Below are 14,463 nucleotides of genomic sequence, written 5' to 3'. Positions count from 1 at the left end.
CATCACCGTGCCAAAACTGGAAATGTGGGTGGCAAAAGATCTGAGCAACGCAGCTCTGAACACACTTTAAAGTAAAACCTATCCCAGTCGGGGATGCACCGGTATCGACGGTTTGCCATCACTCATAGCCTTCCTGTATCGTCTGCATATGGAGTATGAATTAGGCGTTATGGTATTTACTGGAACTGGTATCGGCATGTAGCTAAAGGTTAGATCTTCAGTGTGTCCCTCCTAATTAGTTCTTCCACTCCTGGTTTGAAAAGTACACCGGGTTCTCCTCTGGGGCCTCATTAGAGTCTTCTACATATTTGCGCTAACTCCGTTCGGACTTCATAACGCTAACTGTGAGAGTCGAGACGGTGAATCGTCGCCCCAGGCAGCTTCCCCCGCCGCCTGCCCCGTCTTGACCGACGGCCACGTCTTGTGACTCGGGTGTGGGGTTACCCCGGCGGTCTCTGGGCGTCGTAGTGCCATCTGTGAGATGCCCAGCAACAGACAGATGGGCTAAACCCCCACCGCCATCCCCACCGGCAGCCGGTAACCTACACCAGAGGAACGCTGCCGCGACACGTGTTGTAAATCTGTCTGCGGTGGCGGCTCATTAATATGCTGCCACATGAAGGACGGATGGCCTGAAGGAGACCACCTTCAATATTCCAACGTCTTGTAGTTAATTCACCAAAATGAGCGAAATGGACTCCATGAGAAGAGGACGATGGGAGCAAGTGTGACTGGAACACCTATGCATATACCTGCTAACTGATTTTGGTTAAAAACCACATTAAGTTTGGTTTTTCCTCCTCTGTCTTCAGAGGGCTAGACCAGCTAAATAGTGATTTAGAAAACATTTACATTTTAAACTTTAGTGAGTTCCTTTGTTGTGCTGCAGAGTGTGTGTGAAGAAAATGTTGGTATTTTCACAAAACCAAACAAATTCTACTTAAAATGACTCCAATCTCAACATAAAGCCCAGGGTTTCCCTCTGTGCTTCTTAGGCCTGGCGGGCCGCCAGGCTTTACTTGCCCCCCCGCCAGGCTAAGCGTCGCTGGTTTATTTATTTGTATGGTTTTTTTATGCACCAAAACAGCGATACCAAAGATGGTCTACAGAGCTTTTGATCGCACCTGGTGATATGGCTGAAGGTGCAATGGCTACGTTATGGTCGATACGTGAACACATAGGGGGTCAGAGGTGACGTGTATTTTCATCAGAAAGCCACGGCTCGTTGATGAGGCAGAGCCGGTACAAGTTAGCATGGATGTTAGCATGTCGTCAGAGCAGCCTTCTGCGAGCCGCGATGGTAAACATCAAACTAGCGGATTTAATCCAAAATGGTTCGTGTTCTATCCTCAAAATGATGCACTGTCCAAACGGTGGAACTGCGGTGCTTCTGTTTAATGAACCAGTCATGAACAACATGCTTCGTCATTCTGAGGGATTCCATGTATACAGTCTTCTTCTGCATGCTTCACACTGCACTATACATCTAACAGTAAAGGCCTCAGTATACTCCCCCGTCGCCGCTACGTCGTTCCTACGACGTAGACGTCGTAGCCCTACGACGGGCTACGCCGGGGCTTGACGTGCGCCTCCCGAAAATTGTGACTTCGCGTCGTTCGACGCGTGGTGAGGTGAACGTCGAGGGCTGTGATTGGTCCGCTTTCGCGTTGTTTATAGAATAAAGTAGAACTCACCCGGAATGCTTTTCTGATCCGAACAGTGCTTCGGGAGAAATTTAGATCCAAAATTGAGCGGCGCACATCCCTATACTGTTAGCAGTGTTAGCAGACGGGGCTATGTGTATAGCCGCTCCTAAAACGGCTTTAATCGTCCAGAAGCTCATTAGTTTCACCAATATTTCATCACGGTCCGCTCACACCACTCCTCCACCACAGCCCAGTGTCGCCAGATATGTCATATATGCAGATATATGTTCGGTAAATGCACGCCTGTCTAGATACGCACGTCTAGAAATCTATGTCTATAGATCTATGTCTAGGTAAAAAGCCGGAGCTACGGAAGCCGCATTGTTGTGACTGCTAGCGGCTTGGCAGAGGAGGGCGTTCCCTTGACGCAGGAGCAAGATATGTTCAGTAGCGGCGTAGGGTTGCCGGCGTAGGAACTCCGTGGCGGCAACGGGGGAGTATACTGAGGCCTTAACACTGCACCCTCTGCTGGACTGAAGGAGGTACTGCTGGACTTCTGCACTGCTGTGAACTCCATAAACAACAAATACTTAAAGAACATAAGAATATTAATAACTGTAAGCAATCTAGTCATTTTTCAATAATTTTTCTTCAGTTTTTTATTCAAAAAGTAGACGAGGTCACACAGTCCAGCATACACGTCCTCAGCCTCTGAGTGCCCTGATTTTACACCTTGATCATGTTTGCACTTTTTTATTTTTAATTTATTTTAGGTGAACAGCAATGCCTTGTTTTAAGATTCACTCGGATTTAACTTAATTGAAAACAATTGATATTTATTGAAATTGTATTTTTTGTGTTTGTTAAAACTTTACTTTAAGATTGTGCCTTTTTGTAAGACTCTGCATTTAAGAAATGTTAATAAATGCTGAAATGAACACAAAATCGTTATAATTTCAAAATTTCTGTCAACTTTTAACTTTTTTTTTTTTTTTTTACATAAACAGGGTGGGCTTCTCTAGCAGTCCAACCACCAGGCTGAGCAAGTTTTCTGGGGGAAACCCTGAAGCCAATTCTAATGGTGCAAAATACAGAGAAACGTTGCAAAGACTTCTCTCAGTGTTGCATTATGCATGTTTTTAGAAACTCGCCCTTACAGCATAGCTTTGAGGTTATTGCTAGCTTTGCTAGCTTTCATGACAGCATCACCGACAGCTCAACTAGCCTCAGGCGCTTATGCTAAGAGGCTAACAAAATGCCAAGTCAGGCTGAAATGGAGTAAATCCAGCTTGGTGTTTTTGAGGGAGCTTCCATTGTTAATGACGTGCTTCTCTGAATGACTCGTAGGCAAACAGCTGGATCTGCTATCGGTTCCATGACCTTCAACACCCGGTACAACATAAGCATAGAGGCGAAGTGTTTATGATAAACCTAAAAAAAAGAAGGAATCTCTCCTCATCTGAGCTGGCCAGGAGCTGGGAAGAGGCGGACAGCGGAAAATGATAGCGCCCCGTCAGCGCTCGCGGCAGCGTGTGAATGTGTGTGTGTGTCCGTACAGTTCGAGTTACATCATCGCCGAGGCCGCCTGGATTCCAGCTGAGACCTTTCATCACCGTCAGGGTGTGTGACACCCCGTCTCTGATACACTCACACACTCCGACAAACTGATATCGTCAGCTCGTCTCGAGACTCCCACTATTTTAAGAGTCGAAGGAATCCCATGAGGAGGAGAGACGCTGGGGGCCGGCTGACTGAGAGTCCCAGAGGAGTGTGTTTCAGGCAAATATGTCTACTCTGTACCATTGGTTGGACTTGAATGATCAATAATAAATTGTAAAATGTACGATAATCTGAGTATCTGATGAATTTTTGGATGAATTCTAAATAAGCCTGTTTGAGAAAAGTTTCATGTTTAAATGGCAATAATTTGAAAACAATGTACTTTTTAATGGAAAAGGCAGAAATGCTGTGAAAAGGATGCCATTTCCTGTTGGGCCACAAGTGGGTGCTGTTTTTCATGTGCGCACACAGAGAACAGTACACCAGAAAAAGTGAAAAATGGCTAACTGAGTTCTATCTTTCTGTCCATCTTCAGTTTTCGCTCATTTCTCAGGCTCCTGAATCCACTGGAGGCTCCACTGTGAACAGTTTTTGACGGCGTGACCCATAATCAGCTTGGCTCTTCCGTTTGCGGCTCCTCGGTCCTCGCATCCAGTCACATCCTCGTCCTCCCCCCATTCACAGTCATCACACACCGTTACCGGACGTGTGGTTTGACCCAGAAACTCTTTTCACAAGTGGATGAGCTAATGGAGTCCAACACACTGAGACAAGGCTGTGAGCACAGAGTGCAGCCCACAGAATGATTTAGTTTGTTGGTCACATTCACCCATTCACTTATATTCATGTTGCTACTCAGTCTATTCATTGGGACTCTTTTTTTTTTTTTACCAAATGAATCACAGCAAAAACATTTCACAATGTCACACGAACAGAAAGTCCAAAGTTCCAATCTCTAATTGGCTTGGGGTTGTTGCTAGCTAGCCTTGACTGGGCTAGTGAGCCTCAACAAAGGAACGAGAGGAACCGGTGGAGCTACTTGTAGCTTACGACGGTTGTGCTCAGAGTCACTGTAAACAAAGCTTTTTAAAAATGACTCCCAAAGTTGAAAAATGGGAGAGAAAGGTCATTTTTGAAAACGCTATACTGCACTTGCGCACCACAGCCACAGTAAGAAATAGAAGGACAATAAGAGCAATGTTTTCCTCCAGAGTGGCATGACTCCCGGTCCAGATTCTCCTGGTCCTGGTCCAGATTCTCCCGGACTTGGTAGTCTTGAAACTGACAGTCACGATAATAACAATCCAAGAACCACCAACTAGTGAACCAACATGTAAACTACATGGTTTTCAGTGTTTCTACTGTTTCTGTGTGAACTAACATTGTTTTCAAAATGTTCATCTGTGTCAACACAAGGTTTTTCTGAAACGATATATTTTCACATGAAGCACTGTGTAAACAGTTCCTCAGATGCCTTGAACGCACGCTGCTAACGTTGGGAGTTCATCTTGTCTGTGCGGCACAGAAATAACCCCAAAAATCGATAACTTCAAACATTCATCCAATACTTTCCATGAGTTAGAGGTGGGATGCGGACGGTGAATATGTAGCGCCCCTGTGTTGTGAATATTTCAGGAACCAAGAGAAACTTGTCTTTTCAGGCAAGTAGGTTATCAAACTGACAGTACTTTTATCAGGTCTTTATACATTTTTATATACCATCGTGCCAGTGCACGGACTATCTATGTTGCTTGAAAATGGTCTGCAGTGCAAAAATGTTTGGAGACCGATGCTGTTGAGCTCACTGTTCATGAGTGTATCAGTCAGACATTAATTAAGTTTAGCATGAAGCATAACTAGTGTGTGAGCATGTAGCATGTAGCACAGCTCAAAGTCACATGCTGAGCAGTTAAACGAATTAATTACATTGTTCTAACTCTGCTGCTCCAAATGTCTCTGCTGAATAAGTTGCTGCTATTGAACCTATTGAGCTATATTTTATAATATATTTTAAATAATTCCATGGTTCCTAAATGTGTGCAATGAGACAGTACAGCTAAAATCTAAAGCGTTAGTGTGTTCTGAAGGGTGAAGCAGTAAAATGATAAGCAGCTGTAAAAGAGGAGAAAAGTGAGCAGCTGCACATTTAAATGCACCTGTTCACATTCCAAAAACACAAACCCCCTCAGAAATTTACGATGTGTTTGGTTTGATGGACAGCGTGGAGGTTAAACGTGTGTGTGTGTGTGTGTGTGTGTGTGTGTGTGTGTGTGTGTGTGTGTGTGTGTGTGTGTGTGTGTGTGTGTGTGTGTGTGTGTGTGTGTGTGTGTGTGTGTAAATGTGGTTACAAGGTTATGTGTTTTTAACCTGAAGAGGTTTTAGGTGTCCAAGGTGTTTTCAAAACCTGGTTCAAGTTGCGTCCTTCTTCAAGTTCATGTTTTAAATGACTGAATGTTAAAATAAACATAATGAAGTTTTTATCTAGCGTAAAAACGTTTAAAAAATAGAAAACGATACATGGAAACCTTGGCAACAACTACATTGTGATGGTGGGTTTTCATTGTGCGTGACTTTAGTCTACTAAATATCCAGCTGTAGTTGCCTAGCGCTGCAGTACCACTGCAGGCCACCAGATGGTGTAGTGAGTCACTGTGATGGAGGTGTCAAACAATTGGGCAAAATATGAAAATTAAAAAAATATTATCTGTAAGTTTTTAATAACATGGGCATCAGTTCCTCATTTGTCCACTATGGGCTGTGCTGATCCAGGAAGCTTTTGGTTCGAAGAGTGGGGCGAATCCTGCTAGGAGCCACCAGACATCGAGGGGCGGTCAAAGTAGAAGGGAAAATCTGAGACTAATCGGATTCTTTTTTCAAGCAGAATTTTGTTTTTTTTCATTATTTGGAGGACATGATGAACAGATCAATGAAGCAGCAGTACAAGCTAGCTAACGCATGGCTGACAAAGTGCTACCATGAGGGGAAGTTGGGAAAAACAGGAACGTCATAGGCTGCAGAAATTGATATCCAGCTGAAATGGCAAAACAGCTTTAGCATATAAGCTAACCATGAGAGGACGGCTGTGAAAACATGCTGAAGGTGGCAGAAATCCATAACCACAATCCCACTTCAGGACTCATGTTTCACATGATCTTGTAAATAACATAATGACAAGTTTTAGATGTCTTTAGACAATAATATAGTTGTGAAACACAGATTCTAGTGTGTGGGTATAAAAATGAAGGTGAATTAATTTCAATGCAAGTGGAAGACATTAAGAAAGGGGAATTTGATGTGAAATGTAATGAAAACATCAACATAGCATCGAAACAAAAGACATCTGTATGTTCCACAAGACAATATCGAATATTCAGGCAATGACGAGAAGTTAGAGAGTTACGTACTATGAAAGAAATCAGAAAGTTGACAAAAATGTAAACAAGACTTTTTCGATCACATTTCTGATGGAAATGGAAACGTATCATGTCCATTTATTACAAGGATTACTCAGTGATCAGACGTTTAGTGTGCGGACAGGAATCCAGTTTGCACGGTAATTAAAGGTCGATAAGAGATCACTTTATCCATCCGTCCCAAACAAGATGAAACTGGGGAGGAAGTGGCTCCCGAACTGAAATGGCGTCATCGTAAACATTTACAACGGCTGAAACTCCTGGCAGGCTATTAATAAGCTTTCAAAACTCTGAAAGCTGGATGGAGGAACGACTACACGCTGCAGTGATTCATTATCAAAGATCTAAAGTGGCATCACTAACATTTTACCATATTCCAGCTTATGGCGTGATACTCCATTTCTGTTGTAGAAGGACTGTGGGAACGCTTGTAGCGAACGATTCCTCAACCTTTTGGCCTCATTAACTACTTTTAGCTCAATGTTTAAGCTGAAAGCTTTGACGGTCCACCTGTCCATCATAAAAAGCAGCTAATATTACAGCTGGTGAAGAGCAGAAAAAGAGCCACGGTTCTCCCAGAGGCTGAGAAAGACCCAACGAGAGCTTCAGAATAAAACTTCTCCTGGTCTGAAGAGCTAATGTCCTTTACCTCACTCAACAAAAACCATGACTGGGTTTGTGTAGATTGTGTATATCTTGGTGTCTTTATCTAACTAGGACTGCTGGAAACTCCCCGTCCTGTTATTTGAGTGCAAAACTCCATTCTGCTCCAAATACCTCGAGAAAAGCTGTGAACTTCTTTCAGCAACAAGAGCTGCAGATCACTTTGTAACCTTGCTATCATATCTGCACTCCACTGCCCTTCACTTTTCTTCCATATGTTTGAACAAATATCTACTTTCAGGTCCACCTTCTGACGCTCTGCCTCAATTATTTCTTGACTTGTTCCAACCTGGCCTTTTCGCCAAATCTAAGAGGGGTGAGGTATTTCTTTATTGACCTCTGTCTGTTTTAAGGATTCACATAGCTCATAAGGCTATAATCGCTACAAGGTACACACACACACACACACACACACACACACACACACACACACACACACACACACACACACACACACACACACACACACACACACACACACACACACACACGGAGCCACAGTAATAAATGCCTCGCTGGTGTCTTGGCTGTCCGGACCAAACTATTAAAAGCGGCTTTGGTATCGCAGCTTCGTTTCCAGACTGAGGATGATGAAATCAACACAGTTAATCCAGAAACAAACAGATCAACACTGGATGTTGGCGATGAAGAGGAGGAAAACCCCAGAGGAGATTTGTGGATGAAGTTATGGAGGACATGGACACATTGGAGAGAAGGCAGGCGGTCAGCTGGCAAAAGACCAAGAAGAAACTAGAAATGACCAAGATGAAGTAATGCCTTACTGTAAAACTAATGGCACAGAACACAGATGTGATTTTGTCTGATATAATATCATCTTGTTCCTGCCAACTGATTTACATTTGGCTCATGAAGGACATTCAGAAAACAAACCAAGTGCAGCACAGCTTAACTGAGTGAATCCTTCACCCTCAACAAACCTCAGCAAAAGAAGATCTCGTGAGGTTACTGACGTAAAGAAATGCATCATTTTATCAAACAGGACAGAATCACAGAGTCTCTGGGTAAATGATATCCCAATGGCTTGACTCTTGAAGGTGGAGTTGCCTTCCAATGCAGGTTACTACCTGAAAGGTTGGATTGCAAGTGGTTATGTGTTGCTCCAGCGGACGGCTGCAACATGAATAAAACTCTAGTTGCTTTTGCCAACTGCTATTTTAGAGATTAGTTAGCGAGCAGCACTCAGAAATCCAATCCTTCAAGCGCCTAACCACTGTTATGCTCTGTTCACACTGCAGGCAAATGAAACCCAGTTCTGATTTTCTGCTGAAAAGTGACCCATATCCAGTCTGTTTTCTGACCGTGTGAACATTACAATTCTGATTTTCTCACATCAGACACAGGCCTCGGTCATACATGGCACCAAATGGGGTCAGTAACTGATATGTTTCACATCATCAATCTGTGCCAGAGGAATTGGAATGAAGGAAGCTGTGCTCTCTCTATACTCAATCTCTTTCCCGCATTATTTTGTCAAAATGAAAATTACATTGGCTCCAATTGTACAACCTCTTGAAAACACACTCAGCGTGATGTCAAGCTTTTTTCAGCGCATGCATTCATTGTCTGGTCGTATTATTTCCAGACTGCAATCTGATGGAGGTCGCATTTAAAAAGCAGTGTGAATGATCACGCAAAAAAATCAGACCTCAGGAGGAAACTGGAGTTGAGCATCAAGACCTGCAGTGTGAATGTAGCTTCGGTCCCACCTGGACGTTGGAAGCCTTTATCATGAAAAAAATCCCTATTTCCCGGGAGTCAGGGGCTTCCAACAGATCTGAATGACTCCATTAAAGTGATCCGTCGGGTCTGCGCTCTGCTTGTTTCAGCAATTCTCAGATGTCTCACGGAAAAGTGTTCGTCAGTCGGTGACTTTTCAATTGTCCATCACGATAGCTTTTACAATGGGTGGAAAACAGTCTCTCCCCACTTTGATGAAGAACATCAGAGAATTGTTTTGCATGATTTTTATCTGCAATTGCAAGGTCACACATAATTCTGGGAGATTTGTTCAGTTTGCATTAATTGTTGTAACATCACAACATTGCAGATTCCTGGAGGGACGGTTGTATACCGTATTTGCTCTACCACCTTTGCTTTTTCCAGTTCTCCATGCCAGTTTTACCTTTGTTTGTCTAGTTATTTTCTTAAAATGTACTTTTGGTACACTTTTTTTTTTTTGATTGATTGATACATTTATTCGCCTGTTGCTTCCCACAGTCAGTCGTACCATCTGCGGTTGATTCCACTCTTCAGTTGTCTTGACAAATAATTGTTTTAAATGCCTAGTTTAACTTAAATTGCTTGGATAAATCTCTAGAAAGGTGTTGGCGACCCCTGAACACATGTCAGCTGGCGCCTCTTACCACAGCGGCGTGCTCGCGTGACGCGCATAGCTGAAGAAAACTCTTAAAGCCTCAGATTTAGACAGATGGGACGCCGGCACATACATGTCCGGCCCTGTCACATACAGTTGGCGTCTTGTTTTAGCTTGAGGGTCAGCACTGCCGGCCAGGGTTAATACCAAAGCACTATTTCACACGTGCTAATTGTCCCGTATGCCCACATGGCGGAGGGAGAATGCGGCTGCCTCGGGCCTCGTGTACACAACGTTTTCGAGTGAAAATGCAAAACGTCCGTTGGAAACATTCACCTGAGATGCAAGAAAAGCTTTGCTGTTTCACTTGAAGATGTTGTCGGGTAAACAGGGCTTCCCTTTCTCATGCATGCTGTGATCCACCGGCACACGACACAGGCTCCAACTAGTGACAGGTGTTATTCTGCTACACGTATCTCTAGAAAAGTTGCGACATCAATAGGAAACAGGACTTTAAGGAACAACATAGCTTGCTTGCTGGAGAAATGCCAGATATCCCAGATTTGTAATATGGATCAATATGAGGGTGTCCAATCATAATGTATTGATGAACTGAAGGACAATCGTAGCTTTTAAGGGTCAGCGCACAGTAACAGCACTGGTTCCAACTTATCCACTTAAAACCTGAAAATCTGCTTCAGATATCGCTTGACAAGCTGTCAACACTTAAGTGGAAAAGGTATGGTGACAAGCAACACTGTATCTTCAGATGCTACATCTCAGATTGTGCCAGCATTACAAAGCAGACCGTCAATCCTCTTCCTGGATTCTGTGGGAACGTTATTGCGTACTTGCAAACCCAGGACATGTTTCTGGAAAGACGGTCTTGTGTTGTCAGGTCCTGGAGCTGTTCGCCGTTAGCGTACTTGTATATCCAACACCCAACAGCATCATTAATCTGTTACTGAGCTTTCCTGGACCTGATGTATCCGGGGTAGAGTGGTATAGTCTGTCAGCCAGCACCAAGGATAGCGTGAAGAGCCATCTGCATGAGTATCCAGTGAGCACAGAAAAAGTAATGCTTCACATTTTTATGAAATCAAATAACAATCTTGCTAATTTATTACCCAAACTTTTTCTGTTGAAAACAAGTGTCGGGAAAGAAAAAGTGACCTCCTATAGGGAAGAAGTACTGACACATTTTAGCTGTGAAGTGTCAATGGAATCTGGTTCCACAATTCTTCCTGAACGGTGTTCAGAACTGAGTCGTTCAAAACTCACCTGTGTGGAGCGGTGTTAGCGGCGTCGGGCCCGTCGCCCGAGATGAGTTTGCTTTTACCCTTCTCGGACTTCTGGTTGGCGCTGCCGCCGACCTTCGAGGTTCTGCTCTGTTGGCGAAAACCCCGAACCTTCTTTTCCTCCAACATGGCCACGAACACACAAACACATTTATTCACGCAACTTCTCCACAAATCTCTCAGCCGCTCATCCACACGTTCCGAGGTGTTCCTCCCGCAGGAATGACGCAAATCCCAAGATTAATCCACTGGAAAGAGGCGAATAAATACTAAAAGCGGGGTGAGCAAATGTTCCCTAGTTTTCCAATAGCTGTCCATTAGTGTCAGTATCCCAGAATTCCAGACATTCTCAAGTTAAGGTGTCCCAGGAATGGAGTGTTTCAGGATCTCATCAGGGTTAAGCCATCGGTGACTCTTTGGGATTTGAGCCACGAGAGACTGAAGGCAAACCAAGAGGAACACTGGACGACAGTACACTACACCCGCCTCTACCAGGCAGCAGCTGGAGGGGGGGTGGGCTACACAGGCATGAGAGAGAGAGAGAGAGAGAGAGAGAGAGAGAGAGAGGGAGAGAGAGGGAGAGAGAGGGAGGTAAAACTGCTTCATTAAAGTTGTACCATCAACCTGACAGTCCAACAGAAATCAGAAGTAGAATTGAGAAGCTGCTGATTTCAGCTGCTGTTAAACCACCTGAACCCAATCACTTTGATTCTTGACGCATTTACAAGGCAGCAGGCTTTTGAGTGAAAATGCAAAACTTTTGTTGCATTTTGAGAGTCTGTTTACACGACAACAATACTCGGAGCCATGAAAAATGCAATTTTTTGGAAAAGTTTCCAAGGTGGAATTTCAGAATGCTCAGACTCCGTCTCTGTGGAAACAGGGGTAAACGGAACTTTTCAAAAGCGCCTCCGTTTGTTCTCTGTGTAAATGGGGGAGAAAATGCAGCTTTTTGAAAAAAAAACCTAACCACGGCCAAGATAAAGAGTTATGAGATAGACAAGAAGAGCAGACCACACACAACATAAAACAAGAGATGGAGACACTCAAAAACACAACGCATAATACACACACATATATGCAGAGTACTCACAATCACATAAACAAAAACAAAAACTACAACCGTAAACAAAAACAGACATCCACACAGACAGTAAACTCACAAAAACACACGATAAACACAAAAACACACACACGTCCATCATCTTTATGAAACTGCTCAGCAGTCAGTATCAGCTAATACTGACCTCTGGTGGCCCATAGTTGTAATTACACAAACATCTACAGTCAGGAGTGAGAGTGAAGGAGGAAAGCTAAAGAGAGTGAGAAAGAGAGAGGTTCATACACTTTTTCACCTCTGACTTTTCAGTGGCTTTTCCGTAACTTCTCACCAGATTTCCGTGACCAAAACAAACCTTCACTAAAATGTATTTTTATTCCAGTATTCAAACGTAAGATCTTTTGTCATTAGAAAATATTTGCTGTTTTAAAATATTATCAGTGTATGTCCATCTGCTAGTATTTCACATAAAACAACAGATAATTGATTATTAAAGCAATAATTTCTCACAAATTATACCTCCCTGGTTCCCCTTGTCTTGATGTCCGCCACCTGTTGTCTCCTGTATCTGTCCATGGATCTGTCTCTCTGGTTTTTGAACTGTTGTGGACAACCCTCCGGCACTTGTTTTGACTCCAGCCGGCTCGTGTCTGCATTTGGGTTCATTGAAACCTTTTTTATCCTATTTATTCTTACATTCAATGTTGACGGCCGCTCATTCCCAGAAGTGAAAATCAGACCCTTCATGACTTCTCATGTACCACTGAAACAGTACCAATAATATAGCCTATTTGACAATATTAATCATTGCTATAGAATCAATTATGGCATCTGTACTGCCATGACTTACTAAGACAAAATGTAAGAACTAAAACTTTTCCAGGGCCTGGAAATTGTATTCTGAATTTCAGAGATATATAGAGAAAGAGAGAGTCACTTCATGACAATATAAGTCTCTATAAATCTTCATATAAATCCACATCCCAATACCAAGAAAAAAGACAGTTTCAATTTTAAAAAAAGGCAGAAATCCAATAAAAATGTTAGAACTTCCAAGAAAAACTAAAAATTCATTAAAAAAAAAACCCCTTTGATCTGAGACAAGAAGTTAAGTTAATGTAATTTTATTAGCGAATGAAGTGAGTCCACTTCTCATAAAATACTGAGTTAATCTGACTGCCATATTGAACATGTATAATCCCTCAAACAGCGACTGTTCCAGAGTATGCAGCACTCTGAAGGAGTCTTCTCTGGACGCTTCAGGTGTTTAGATGAAAATATGCTGTAAATTAAAAAAGAAGTGGAGAGAAATGAAGAGGCACAGACCAGTCAGGCGACCTTGTTAAAAGTACAACTTTGTTTCACAATATACAAAAAGAGGAACAAACCAAATCAATCCAGCGGGAGAACATCGACATCGACACAGAGGAGGACATCAGTACAATGTAGTGCAACGCGATTCACAGTTAGCAGGTATGTTCATCAAACGATCCACTTCCACGGAGAATATTTACACTTTCACAGAGAAATCCACACAAAACAGAGGAAGGAAGGGTTAAAAGTGTGCTTCCAGTGGTTTAAATCTGTATCTGAGGTGGAGAAACGCGCTCCATGAGCCCTGTGTGAGATCGCAATATAACATAATTAACTCGCTTCAACTTCGTATTTCGCCGCTCCTTCATGAGGAAGAGGAAGAGGAACCCCCCCCCAACCCCACCCGAACCGCTTCGTCCCTCACTGATCCAACTTCCCCTGAATCTGCTGAAACTGGCCGTGAGTCACGCGCTCTGCAAGTCCACCTCTGGAATCAGAGCAGGTTTACAAAAAAATAGCTTTAAAGGGTGGAAGGAGATCCCAGGGTTTCCACATCAAAGAGCCGGAAGCAGAGAACTGAGAAATCTGAGCTGCTCTTCTGGTATTATGGGATGGATGAATGGCGAGAAATCCTTTAAAAGACCCCGCTTCCAGTCAATCGCAGTTTTTACCATTTCGGTTGAAGAAACATTTTGCATTTACTTTTGAAGGAATGATTTGCGTTTACACGACGTCGTTTTACTCTCCGTTTCAGAAGGTTCGTGTTTATGCAACATTTCAGGCAAAAAGGTGCATTTTCCTAATTTCTGTTGAGACACAGGATTTTCACTCCATTTCATGCGAGACGGAGCATTTTCAAAAAGCTCCATTTGCAACCGTTTCCATGGAAACGGAGTGTTTTTACAAAACTGCATTGTCACTCATTCCCATGGAGACAGAGCATTTTTGCAAAGCTGCATTGTCACCCGTTCCCATGGAAACCGAGTGTTCTTGCAAAACTGCATTTTCACTCGTTTCCATGGAAACCGAGTATTTTAGCAAAGCTGCATTTTCACTCGTTTCCATGGAGACGGTGTGTTTCTGCAAAGCTTGAAAACATGTAAACGGGGCTTTAGTGAATTATTTTCCTCGCCGACCCTTCATGAAGCAAGCTGAGCACACTGGGTCACTTCCT

The sequence above is a fragment of the Salarias fasciatus genome, chromosome 3 (assembly GCF_902148845.1).
Source record: "Salarias fasciatus chromosome 3, fSalaFa1.1, whole genome shotgun sequence".
In the NCBI taxonomy this organism is placed as follows: Eukaryota; Metazoa; Chordata; class Actinopteri; order Blenniiformes; family Blenniidae; genus Salarias; species Salarias fasciatus.
The sequence above is the reverse complement of the archived record's forward strand: the minus strand, read 5'-3'. Positions refer to the sequence as shown.